We start from the raw sequence: 13,792 nt of genomic DNA, 5'->3' as shown, positions 1-13,792 counted from the left end.
ACACATCAGTTTTAGTTTTCAGTCTCCAAACCACTAAATAGTAAATCCTGCTATATGGTTTTGAAAAACAAATCCGATGTGTGGCAGAAAAGTGCAGCTTAGATTTCCTATATAATACCTTAGATTTAGAATTCAAGTTTATGTTTAATACTGATCCCTTTATAGTGTACCACAGTGTGTATTAGGAATATTCCTAACTGCTTTGTGCCCCTGTGAAAATCCCTAAGTAGAAGTACAAAGCCTTTGTCAGTCACTCCTTTCTTATACACACTCTTTTATTATATCTTTCTGTAATTGACTTTCTCTTTTTGACATCTTCTATTTTCTTAATGATATATTCGGATTTGCCACTCAACTATCCTTTATAGATAAAAATATCCCTAATAATAACAATCTCTTTTGTTATATGCATCATTATCCGTGCAGTAATATTTAGATTCAAAAATTGTCCTTTAGAAATATTATCAAGCCATTTTGCATAATGATTACTTTCTGTCCTTAAATATGAATTCTTGTGTGGATTTAAAATACGTTCTTCTGGCCATCTCCACTTTATCATTAACCTCTATTCCTAGATCTAAATAAAACTATCTACCAAGGGGAATTAAAGTACCTGACACTTAGTGATTGTGTAGAACTCAAGCTTGTTTGCTCAATTAAATATTTTCTTGAAGGATAGGTGGTGTGATTGAATATTTAATCATTATGTAAAAAAAATTGTATTACAAGCAATGAAAAATTGTACAAAAAACACAAAGATTGAAAACCTGTGAAATAGAGATGTGAGCTGACCCCCGTGTTTTGGTTTTGGATCTGGATTCATCTTTGTGTTTTGGTTTTGATTTGCAATACCACCCTCAAGTGTTTTGGTTTTTGATCTAGATTTTTTTTTATTATAAAAACAGCTAAAATCATGTAATTTTTGCAATCAAAAACCTGAAATTCAGATTTGAATCCCAAATTCCGAACAGTGGGAAGATCAGAACTGTGACCTGGATCTGTCTGGCTCTCCTAAGGAGAGCAGAACGGATCTGTCCGGATTCACGAAATTCGTGTGGATTCGTATTTCTGGAGAACTGAACCGCACATCTCTACTCTGAAATCTTGAAGAATAATACGCTATTTATTACAGGCCAAAAAGACCTATTGCTTTTGGGTGTAACTCCGTGACCCAAGTCGGTGATAAAATTAATTGGCTTTTACCAGTGATATCTTCTATAGTATTTGCATGGGGGTGTGTAATTAACAAGGATTGCAGTGTTACATGTGCAGCCACAATACTTGTTTTGTTATCACCATCTCAGGATGGCTATAACAGAAAAACTCATAGAAAATCATAGACAGGAAGAACAACCAGTGTGCTGCAACTGGGCCATGGGTGCCCAAGGCTAATTGATGCCTCTGAGGAGCAAGACTAGTCTGTCTGCTCCTTTCTACATAAGCACCACTTGCTGTTGATGCAGGCTATGATAGAAGGGTGTCTGAACAGTGCCTACAATGGGCACATGAGTGTCATAATTGGACCATGGAGCAATGGAAGAATGTGACCCTGGTTTGATGAATCATGTTTTCTTTTACATCATGTGGATGGCCAGGTGCATGTGCGTTATTTACCTAGGGCAGAGATGGCACTAGGATGCACCATGGGGAGAAGGCAAAGCGGCGGAGGCAGGGAGTTGCTTTAGGAAATGTTCTGCTAGGAAACCGTGGGTCCTGGCATTCTTGTGGATATTACTTTGATATGGACCACATACCTATAAATTGTTGCAGACCAAGCACACCCAGGGTTGTGCAGTCCGTGTAGGCAGGGGAGGTAGAGCCTCCCCTGTCATAGTCCTGAGATTTAATATAAAAATTATTAGAATAATACAAAGAAGATATGTATAACTTATAAACATCTTCTTTGTTTATTGTAATCATTTTTATAGGTACAGTAACACTCACCAGCTTTGTGGCGCTCCCTGGGACTGCAGGTAGATGAGAGATGAGACAGCATCAGCTAAGCCTCACTTCTGAATAGTCAAAACTGCTTGCAGAGCTGGGCCATACCATGGGCAGTAAGCTGCACAGAAAGAGAGCTAATAGAGGCATGCCTCTGAGTATGGGTGGGCTGCCTTGAGCAGTGATGGACTCCTTGGATGTGTCGTGTGACCAGGAAGTGCACTACAGTGTATAGAGATTTGAGCTCAGCAGCAAGAGAAGACAGAGTGATGCAGGTAGAAGACTCAATGGACACTGAAGCTTAATGAGGGGAGAGTTACAGTGAGTAGGGGTGAGACAGGCTCCCAGCACTCAAACCCATCTCCATGTGTGCCTCCCCAGCCATTTATTTTACTGCATGTCCCTGAGTACATTCCTTCATGGCAGCAGTATTCCCTGATGGCAGGGGCATCCTTCTGCTGGATAATGCACTGCCACACTGCAAAAATTGTTCAAGAATGGTTTGAGGAACATGAAAAATAATTGTTGACTTGGTCTCTAAATTCTCCAGATCTCAATGTGATCGAGCATCTGTGGGATGTGTTGGAAAAACAAATCTGAGCCATGGAGAGGGGGGCACACCTCAGAAGTTACAGGGCTTAAAGGATCTGCTGCTAACATATTGGTGCCACATACCACAGGACACCTTCAGAGGTCTTGTAGAGTCCATGCCTTAATAAGGCAGAGCTGTTTTGGTGGCACGAGGTGAGCCTTCACAAAATTAGGTAGGTGGTTTCAATGTTATGGCTGATTGGTGAATGCCCAGGGTTGGATTGGTGCATAGAGTTAAAGGGGAAATCACCATTGGGATCCACTGCCTGAGGTCTCACAGCCTCTTCTAGTGATCAAGTTCTGTGTGTGTACTCAAAACGATACATTGTTACTCTATTAGGGCTTTAGTTACCTGGTAAAGCAGGACCCAGGTTGAATATGGGTGCTTGGTTCACTTCTATAGAAACTACACCAACATTTTCACTCCTGCCAATCAAAGTGGGTTGTCACAACGGTATACAATCGGGAAGCCGGCTGCCGGAATCCCGGCAGCCGGCTACCGACTGCTTTATCCCGCCGTGGGATAAATGACCGGCTTCTATATCTAGACGCTGCTCATTTCCCCGACGCCGGGAGGCAGGCGGGGATATCCCAATCGGGATGCCGGGCACTGCGTGCAGACAGCCGCGGGGGGGAGGGTTAGGTTTAGGGCACCCAGGTGGACTTAGTGTTAGGCACCCCCCAGGAGGGTTAGGGTTAGGCAGCAGGGAAGGAGGGGGTTAGGGTTAGGCACTTAGAGGGGGGTTTAGGGTTAGGCACAGGGGGCAGGTTAGGGTTAGGCACCCCTAAGGAGGGTTAGTGTTGGGGGGGTTAGGATAGATTAGAGAATACTTACCTTACACGATCGGGATTTCCAACACTGTCGGGCTTCCGCTGCCAGGCTCTGCTGTTTTGTCGGGCTGCCGCTGCCAGGATTCGAGCTCCCGGCCATGCAGCAGCCGGGATATCATACCGATTCCGTCACAACACACCCCTGTCCCCTTCTCTTGTTGTCTGTGTGATTTACCCAAGTGGACATAGGGGGTCATTGAGACCCCCTCACGAGCAAAGGATGCTCGAAAGCGGGTCGATGCTGGGCGAATACGCATGCGCACGACGGAGGGTGCTCTGTTGAGTGTGGAATACGTCGAGTGTGGAATACGATGAGGAATACGTCGCTCGGGGGCTCGCACCAAAGGGGGCGTGCTGTCAATGGTGAGTGATAGCACGCCCCCTTAGGTGGGCGTGCCGGGGGCATGGCTGCCAAACGGAGGCGTTCCCATGGGAACGCCTTCCGTCTGAAGCCGGCCCCACTGACATCAGTAATGATGTCAGTGGGAGTGATTTTGGCTCTGATAGAGCCAAAATCACTCCTGGGCTTGCGGCTACCGCAGGGTCTCGTCACAAGCCCGATGGTCGCGATGGTCAGAGCTATGCGAGCGGTTAGGAGGCCGCTCCATTTTCATGTAGGAGGGCCCTGATTCAGAGCGAGCGCACTGGTCAGAGCGTTCAGCTCTGAATCAGGCCCATAGTTCTTGCCAGTGATTGAAATGGCATTGTAGCTCTGCATTCATTCACTAATCTACAATTAAGTCATCCCAGTGGTAAGAGATTAGACTTTTTTTTAACAATTGCATGTATTTCACCTTTACTGGACCTCGTGCAATACTCATTGAGTTTTAAAAACTAGGCCAGTCAGTACTGAGGCCCCTATCACATATACAGAGCATAAATGTGATATACTGTATATAGACTGGATCACCATCATGTGCCCAATTATTATACATATGCAATATTGCATTCACAGGACTATGGTGTATTCACTACAGTACGTTGCTGCTATCATTCTGGTACATTATCATGCATGCACTATCAGTATTTACTATATATATGTATATATATATATATATATATATATATATATATACAGTGGTGGTTCTAGGGGTGGGCTAACAGGGCAGTCGCCCGGGCCGCCATCCCCTAGAGGGCACCACTGAGTCCCCAGAAGGTAAAAAAAAAATCCCATAATAAAAAAAAAAAACGCCCCGGTCCCCCCCGGGCACCCGGCTCCCTCCCTGCAAAGGCAGCCGAAGCTCACTCCAGAGCTCCGGCTCCCACATAGAGCACTATGAGAGGGACGTCATCAAATCATGATGTCTCTCCCATAGATCCGTGGAGCCGGAGCTCACTCCAGAGCTCCGGCTCCAGCAGAGAGCACTATGGGAGGGATGTCATGACGTCTCTCCCATAGATCCGTGGTAGAGCCGTGGTCGGACCAGATGGCAGCGGACGCAGGAGCGGGGCCTAAGGTAAGTATTGTGTTTGTATTTTTTATTTTTCAGAATGGAGGCATGGAGGCATTACTACTAGGGGCATGTCTATAAGGGGGCATTACTACTGGGGGCATGTCTATAAGGGGGCATTACTACTGGGGGCATGTCTATAAGGGGCATTACTACTGGGGACATGTCTATAGGGGGGCATTACTACTGGGAGCATGTCTATAAGGAGCATTACTAGGGGGGCATGTCTATAAGGGACATTACTACTGGGGGCATGTCTATAAGGGGCATTACTACTGGGGGCATGTCTAGAAGTGGCATTACTACTGGGGGCATGTCTATAAGGAGCATTACTACTGGGGGCATGTCTATAGGGGGCATTACTACTGGGAGCATGTCTATACAGGGGCATTACTACTGGGGGCATGTCTATAAGGGGGCATGTCTATAAGGGGGCATTACTACTGGGGGTATGTCTATAGGGGGGCATTACTACTGGGAGCATGTCTATAAGGGGGCATTTCTACTGGGGGCATGTCTATAAGGGGGCATTACTACTGGGGGCATGTCTATAAGGGGACATTACTACTGGGGCATGTCTATAAGGGGGCATTACTACTGGGGACATGTCTAAAAGGGGGCATTCCTACTGGGGGCACTACTATAGGGGGCATTATTACTGGGGCACTACTAATGTGGGCACTACTATAGGGGGCACTACTACTGTGGGCATTGTATTAAAGGCACTACAACTCAGTACTGTGGGCCTTGTGTATAAGGGGCACTAATTTGGGCATTGTGTAAAAGGGGCACCACTGTGTGTCATAACATGAATAAGGGACTAATCTGTGGCGTAATTTGAATTGGGGATACTGTATTATAAAGGTCATTACTGTGTGTGGCATAATGTGCTATACAGGGCATTACTGCATGTGGCATAATGTGTTATACAGGGCATTACTGCATGTGGCATAATGTGTTATAAAAGCCATTACTGCATGTGGCATAATGTGTTATAGAGGGCATTACAGCATGTGGCATAATGTGTTATACAGGGCATTACTGCGTGTGGCATAATGTTATAAAGGTCATTACTGTGTGTGGCATAATGTGCTGTACAGGGCATTACTGCGTGTGGCATAATGTGTTTATACAGGGCATTACTGCATGTGGCATAATGTGTTATACAGGGCATTACTGCGTGTGGCATAATGTGCTATAAAGGCCATTACTGGGTGTGGCATAATGTGTTATACAGGGCATTACTGTGTGTGGCATAATTTGTTTATAAAGGGTATTACTGCATGTGGCATAATGTATTTATAAAGGGCATTACTGTGTAAGGCGCATTACTGCACATGGCAATTATTCGCCACGAGGGTAGAGCTTGTGGGAAGCCCAGCACATTCATAAGTGCTGGGCACGCCCCACAGTTTGATGAATTGGGGGTGTTCCACAAGGACACGCCCCCTTTCTGGAAGCGCGTGTGCTTTCAGCACGTGCAGAGGAACGTCATCTACAAAAAGTTGTTTTTTTTTGGGGGGGGGGGGGCGCAACTGTGAACTTTCACCCTGAGCTCCACAATGTCTAGAACCGGCCCTGTATATATAATATTTATAAAGTGCCATAGACTATTCACTCTCTAATGGTTAGCCAAGCATTTTAAGCATGGGTCCCTACCACTGCTTTCCCTCCAGTAGGTTCTTCATCTCCGATTGTTAGGGGTCTGTGCCTGCTCACAGACCCCCCAAGCTGCAGCATGATTAACATGGAGCGGGGGCATGCCTGGTCACCGTTCCCAGAAATGGGGGTGTGATGCTACGTTTTCCAGGAGGGACGAGGCCAGGGTCTGAGTTGATGCAGATTCCTGACCTCTTACGTGACCATCACCCGATCAGGCTGCAAGAAGCTTCAGCTTCCGAAGCCTGATCAAAGGAGCAACCATCACGACCATCGGTCGCAATGGTTGTGATGGTCATCCCAGCCTGCGACATTGGTCTGACACCTCCTTCTGCATTTGCTTTGGAAATGGACGGATTTGTACAGCCACTTGTGTGTGGCTCTGCAAATACGTCCATCTCTGAATCAGGCCCTTAGTCTGACACTGCATACGCTGCATTGTATGGTAAGGAAGACTGGCCACACATGAACCAAGTAGCCACACATCACGGGGGTTGTGATTACTGCTTATGAGGCACTGCGCTGCCCATTGTCCTATTACTTTCTCTTTGAATGCTGCGCACACCATGCAGAGGAGCAGTGAACAACTTCTGGCTCAATCAGAATGAAGCTGTCTGCACGGTGTGACCACATTCAAAGAGAAGGGGATAGGTCCGGGGAACGGTCCAGTGCATTGGAAGCATTACACCCTTATGATTTATTAAATCCTGTTGATATATATGTAAACTTATGATGTAAAGATTGTACTGTAAGAAGGAGTTATATTCAATAAATGAATAAAAATATTAATTGTTAACATTTATATTTTAAACTGAATGAAAAGAACTGAAGAAACAGCAATCAATTACATATAGAGTAAATATGTAGTTTCTTAAAATCAATTAGTTAAATATTCACACAGCTCAATATTAATTAACATAATTAATATTGGAGAACTGTATTCATACAAATTATGCAGTTCACCCAACAATGCATTGTTTTTTAAACAAATGCCATCCCTGAGCTAAATGGCAAAAAGCTACAAAAGTAACATTTAATGATGAGTAACTTTAAACAGCGAGAGAAGTGTGCTGCTGTGGTAACCTAATGAAGTTGAGTTTCTTACTAAACTGGAATTTAAGGTTGTTATGCCACCACCTAGAAACAGAGTAGGTAGTTACGGCACCCTGTACTAGGATCCTGGGTGTCTTAACTACCTTCCCACAAGTGAGGGTGAGTATTTCCCTCCACAGTAGAATGAGTAAACTTTTAGTTTATTATGTCCCCCACAGGCTGATGGGGGGATGACTAGGGCCCCAAACAGCAATAGTTTTACGGTGTTCTCGATTAGGGCTAATTAGCTGTATTAAATCATAATTTCAATGTGTATCCTATAATACTATTAACCAGGTATAACTCTGAAATGTTCATAACAACAGAAGATGAATGTGGGTGGTGATAACATGTCAACTGTAAGACAGAGGCATTGTTATAATGTACTGTAAGTACTGGAAATGGAATAGAAGAAATCAGGAAGTCATTGACTTGAAGTTACAGTACATAGTGAAAGCAGCATAGTTCCCCATAGTACATCCCGATAGTACATATTCATGATGTGAGATCTTGTGGTAAGATTTATTTTGTTGAACACAGCCAGGCCCAGCAAGTCATGTTATTGGGGCTCCCCATCCCTACCCAGTAGATAGAGTGTTGAAAGGGACTGTGCCGTCAACCTCATGCCCCTGTATTTCTTATCCTCATGCCCCCTGTTTCTTTACAGACATTTCCCCCTGTGTCTCTACAGCTCATGCACCCTGTGCCTCTCCAGTTACTGCAAGTTGACAGTTATCATGTCAACATTCATCAGGTCGACATGGTCATATATCAGCATGCAGCATGTGTACAGTGACCATGTTGATATTCACCATGTCTACACAGGTGACAGGTTGACATGACAGCCTGTTGACATAACATTGCTGGTAGCCTAGTGGTCACTTACTGGCTCCTAACAGCTGCAGCAGCTCCAGCGCGACTTCCAGGTCCCAGTAGTCATGTGACCAGTCCGGCGTAGACCCCTAATCTTTCCCCTCATCCTAACTCTCATAGTGAACATGTTGATATTCTGATTATGTGAACATGGTAACTATTAACCATGTGACTGTATCCCCCTCTTCAGCCATTGCCCCCTATGTCTCAACAGGTCATGCCCCCTGTGTCTCCAACCTTAACCCCCTATCTCACCAGCTATTGTTCCTGTTTTTCTTTAGCCATTGCCATGTGTCTCTCATACCCCATGTGTCTCTCATGCTCATGCCCCCTGTGTGTCTCCAGCCCCATCTCAAAAGTTTCCTTTAGCCCCATGGTCCCTAGTTTGCTTCAATCCCTTTCTTACCTTCTCTGCCTTCTCACTGGCAACTGCTCATTTGCGCATGGCTTCTCTTCCCTTCAGCAGTACAACATCATTACAGTACGGGCACTGCAACAAAAAAAAGAAAAAAGGGAATCCTTGAGCCTGTCACCAGGTGCCTTGTTAAAAACTCTTATTTTTCATACCTGTGCTCTGCTGAATAGCAAAGTGGTACAGGCAGTGACCCATGCCAGACATTGCTTTTCAGCGGTCCCCTGAGTGTCCAGTCCCCACGGAATCTGCGAGCCCAGTACAAGTGTCCCCCTTGTTCACTCCTATCACTGAGCCTGACCACAGCACTCTATGAAAGTTCAACATTACATTTTTTTTTATAAGTTTCTATGACAAATATTTCTCTTCCTTTTGCATGTTATTTTCTAAAACAGTAATTTTGAGATGATATACAGATGTGTCCTTACGCATTCTTGCTGCAGTCTCACCAAACAGGCCCTCTTGATGCCCATCTTAGTCACAATGTGATGTGACTAGTACACACCAGGAGACTGTGATTATTAATTATACACTTGTATATCTGTAGGGTTGGGATAAAATAAGTGTTTGAGTATGTATGCAAACAATGATGCATATGCTCTTATATACAGTGCTGCATAGATCACCCAATTGCTAACTTTTTAATTTTGTAATTGGGATGGCTCCAGGGCATGGGGAAACACCCAAACAGTTAGAGAAAAACATAAAAAAATATGATGGAAAAGCAAAAGATCTCTGGCCACCCCAAATCAAGATCTAGTTATATAATGAGACAGTGAATAACAGAAAGATAATAAATTCCCTTGTCATGGATACAAACAATTGCAACAACAGTAAACTGAAGAAAACAAACACAGGAGGGCGCAGGTGTTGCAACAGGCCACCATCTCACTGTCACACCAGCTATCCCAAAATCTACCATACAAGGACTCCATGGATTAACTAGGAAACCCAACCTCAACCACCAAAAGGAAGCCTAAGCAGAAGTGGTTTCAGGACCTCCATTTTTAACTTTTCCTAAACACTGTGGGAATCAGATATCTGGCAAGTAGGGAGGCCAATCCCAGGATCGGCGAGATCCCGGGATTTTGGCCTAAAAATTACCCGGGATTGAATCCCAGGATTGGAAGCCTTCAATACCAATCCCAGTATTTGCCATAAATGTTTTTTTTATCAAATGCCGGGCAGCGCTGAGCACTTCCAGCAGAGTGTTGAGACGCTGCCTGGCTTCCCCTTCAGAGGTCATGCTGCGCAGCACGATGCCAGCTGGACCACCCACGTGACCCAACGCTCTACAGGACACACACGTCACTGCCAAAAGCCCCGCTGGTAAGACAATTTGGGGGCTGGGCGGGGGGCAGTTTTTTTTAAACCAGGCCAATCCCGGGTATTCTGGGAATCCCGGGATTGAGTTTTTTTCAATCCTGAATCCCGGGATTGAAAAAGAGCCCTGGGATGGGCCTCCCTACTAGCAAAAGACTGGACTATGCCCATGTGCATTTATACTGACATATCTATACATTCTCATTGACATTTTGGCTCAATGTCTCTATATTACGAATCCACATGTTGGATCTAGAAAATGCGTGAACTTAAACATAAGTATACTACCAACACTCATATGACCCACAGAAATTTCATATTAGGTACCATAAGATAAGACCACCAAAAACCAATCTGGACCTGAAAACTTGCCTATCAAAAATATTACAAGTAAGTATAAAACAAAAGGGTTGATTATAAAACATGCCACTTGAAGAATTTGAAACTATCCATTAATCCAGTGCCCTATCTAATATGTTGGGTACTTGAAATGACTGTCACACACCATGTCTAACTTCAATCCCTGAAGGTATGCTAACACAGCGCTGGGAGAAGACCACACAATGATCCATGCATAACAAAGATACATAAGGAAAGAAATCTATCCACTCCTCTATTTATTGTGCCTACTACAGACAAAGCAACACATTGGGGTACTCAACATAATTATAGGTATCCTGAAGTCCACCTTCCACAGCAGCAACAAAGAAGAGATATTGAAAAAGAACGTCATGGCCTCAGCAATGGAAATATAACGGTAATGTGGAAACATGTCATGGTGTAGGCAATGTGCATGTGATCCATGTAGAAAAGCCATAGAACAGCAATGAATAGTATACCATGCTGACCAGGTAGTTACAAAGCACATAAAAAGACAATGCAGCATTACATAAAGAAATATACAGTCAACCAAAATTTGTCCCCGTCTGAGTTGAGCCTATAAGCAAATTAAGCCTAATCACCTGAACATAGACACGCTATGGCCGAGATATCAATCAAACCAGCAGGGTAGTGAGATGAAGAAGGAAATCAGATCATCCAGTCGAAACCCAAAACTGCAAGAAGATTCAAATGCACAAAAAAAAGCAGCAGCATCAAGACTATAGCAGGAAACACATCCATGAGACCAATACTTAGACAAGCACAGTGAAGGGACCAAATAGTGAAAGACAGAAAGGAGAAGACTGATGCAGGGCAAAAACCCTGGAAAACAGAACAAGCAGTCAATCAACCAATGGAGATCTAACCCGATCCAGTGGTACAAAGTAGTAAACAGAATGGGCAAACAAGAAACAACACCGATGAAACTATCGTTTTTTTGGGTACAGCCATGCAGCCATACCAGAGCCCCAGAGCAGGGAAATGATGTGTTCTATAGAGAACATAATTTACAAAAAAAAAAAAAAAGCATAAAAATTGTGGTTGACTGAAAAATTTAACACATATAACATACATTACGCTACATGTGCCAAATTACATACAAAAAAAACAATCAAATATCTTCTTTCCACACATTTCTCAAAGGACAGTTTTGGTTATGTTTAAGGACAGCACTTCACGTGAAAAATGGTTGTATAACTATATTTGAAAATGTTTTTAAATTAAAATGATTCATTTAAAAATACAACTGTTTTTTGATGTGGGTTGGTTTCTTTTGCCTTTAAATGTGTTCAAAGAGGCCACTTATGTGAGCTAATAGGATCTAAATGTCAGATTTCATCAATCTCATTGGCCTGAGGACAGTCTATAGTTTAGCAGGTTATTCTGGTGAGTTTATGGCGAGTTTAAAACTTGCTGCCCATTACATCCGGCGAGTTGTATGTTTCACATGAAAAACATCCGAAGGGTGTGTTATGTCACAACGAAAACAGTAGATGCAAGATTTGGATGAGTTAGCATGTACTCACATTCTATTACATATGGCAATTCCTATCTCACTGGGATCTTGCAGGAATCTTGCACATTTGTCAAACTCACACTGTACTAAATTTACCCCTATGTGTGTAACAATAGAGGTGCACAGGGCTGCCATCAGAAATTGTGGGGCCCAGAACTGACAAAATAGCAGGGCCCCCACACCCATTTTCCCTCAACTCCAGCCCCGCAGTGTCTCTCCAGACCCCCTTCTCTCTATTTTTTTTTACACTCCCCATCCCTACTCCCTCCCTTATATATTTTAAGATTTTCTGTTCCAAGCTCCACCCCATTACTTTTTTTACTTACCTGTACTTCCGTTTCTTCCTCTCCTCCTTCTCATCTTGTCTAAGTTCTGATCACTGCTGGGGCTGGCCAGGGAGGTGCATGGTCACTTCTCTTGTAGGCTGCTGTTCTTCTAGCTTGTGTGTGAGACATTAGGACACAACATCCTAATGTCTCATTCCCCTCAACATTAGAGTGTGCCGACGTAGGTGGAGGGACTCTGGGAGGCAGAGACAGCCAGGCGCACCACTCATGAATACATCGCAGCAGACACTTGGCACCTCTAGCGCAGCAGAGACAAAACATCCAGGGAGTGGAGCCCTTAGTCTTTGCCGTGCGGTGACCCTTCCACTAATAAAATTGTACCGGCCCAGGAGGCAGATGTCACCTTGGCATCTTGGCCGGCCTTTGGTTAGGAGCCAGGTGTGGTCTTTCATCTATGTCTGGGCCCGGAAACTCCAAGCTTGGCAGTCTCTCCCTGATGGTGGCCCTGGAGATGTAATAAACTTATCTTCCAGTACTAAGCACCATGGGAGATCCAAACAGTCTGCTATCATACAGATCTGCCCAGCTATTTTGTTGCTCATGGCGTGGCGCACCATGGACTTGTTGAATACCATGGTATTCTTCAACGAAGGATATGCTACGGCATGTAATACAGTGCTTAACCGCTGGGTGGCGAGTGCTCCACTTTTGTAATTGCATGTAATACAGTGCTTAACCGCTGGGTGGCGAGTGCTCCACTGTTGTAATTTGTACTGAATGCCTTGTACTGAATGCCATACTGTTAAACTTACAGTAAATTGGATGGATATCACATTCACAGCATTTGCATGTTCGCACAACCAATACTGTATTTTTAATGTCACATAATATACATACAGTACAGTACTGTACCGTACAGTAAGATCTTATAACAGGATGCAAATCACTGCACATACAGTATTGTACATACGGTACGGTGCAGTAACTGAACAGTAGAGAAGTTGCCTGAGTTGTTGTCACGGTACAACCGATACTGTAGATTAATGAGATGCATGCACAGCTTTCACTGAGATGGGATGAATTACAGTATGACAATTTTTTTTTAAATTAAAAACAGCAGCGGGAGGAGTGCACAAGGATGAGGCCGCTCTGTGCGGTTCACTGTAGCTGTCGTGTGGGCTAGTGGTTAGGTAATCACTTTGGTAGAATTATGGTCCCGGGTTCGATCCCTGGAAAAGAATATACCGTACCGTATACTATATATTTTTTTTTTATTGGCACTGTCTGCTCTGGACACTATAGTGAAACTACTTTAGTAGTGTTGTACTGTAATACTGTAGTGTTGCTGTTTAAAAGGCTGCTTAAAAGTAAGACATTACAAACTGATTGTGTGTTTAAATAGTGCAAAACTTTCATCAATGTCTGCGCTGTGGTG

The 13,792-nt window shown here is 44.0% G+C and overlaps 1 long non-coding RNA gene across 1 annotated transcript in view; it reads right to left on the bottom strand.

Annotated features, from left to right (window-relative positions):
* LOC148542903 (uncharacterized) overlaps positions 1-13,792 on the bottom strand; it is a 39,565-nt gene that overhangs the window by 9,725 nt on the left and 16,048 nt on the right. The window contains exon 2 of the long non-coding RNA XR_015873686.1: positions 8,845-8,928. This is a non-coding gene — a long non-coding RNA (uncharacterized LOC148542903). The remainder of the gene's footprint in view (positions 1-8,844; positions 8,929-13,792) is intronic.

This window comes from Taudactylus pleione, unplaced genomic scaffold (assembly GCF_031769625.1).
Source record: "Taudactylus pleione unplaced genomic scaffold, aTauple2 ptg000007l, whole genome shotgun sequence".
Lineage (NCBI taxonomy): Eukaryota > Metazoa > Chordata > Amphibia > Anura > Myobatrachidae > Taudactylus > Taudactylus pleione.
The sequence above is the reverse complement of the archived record's forward strand: the minus strand, read 5'-3'. Positions and strand labels throughout refer to the sequence as shown.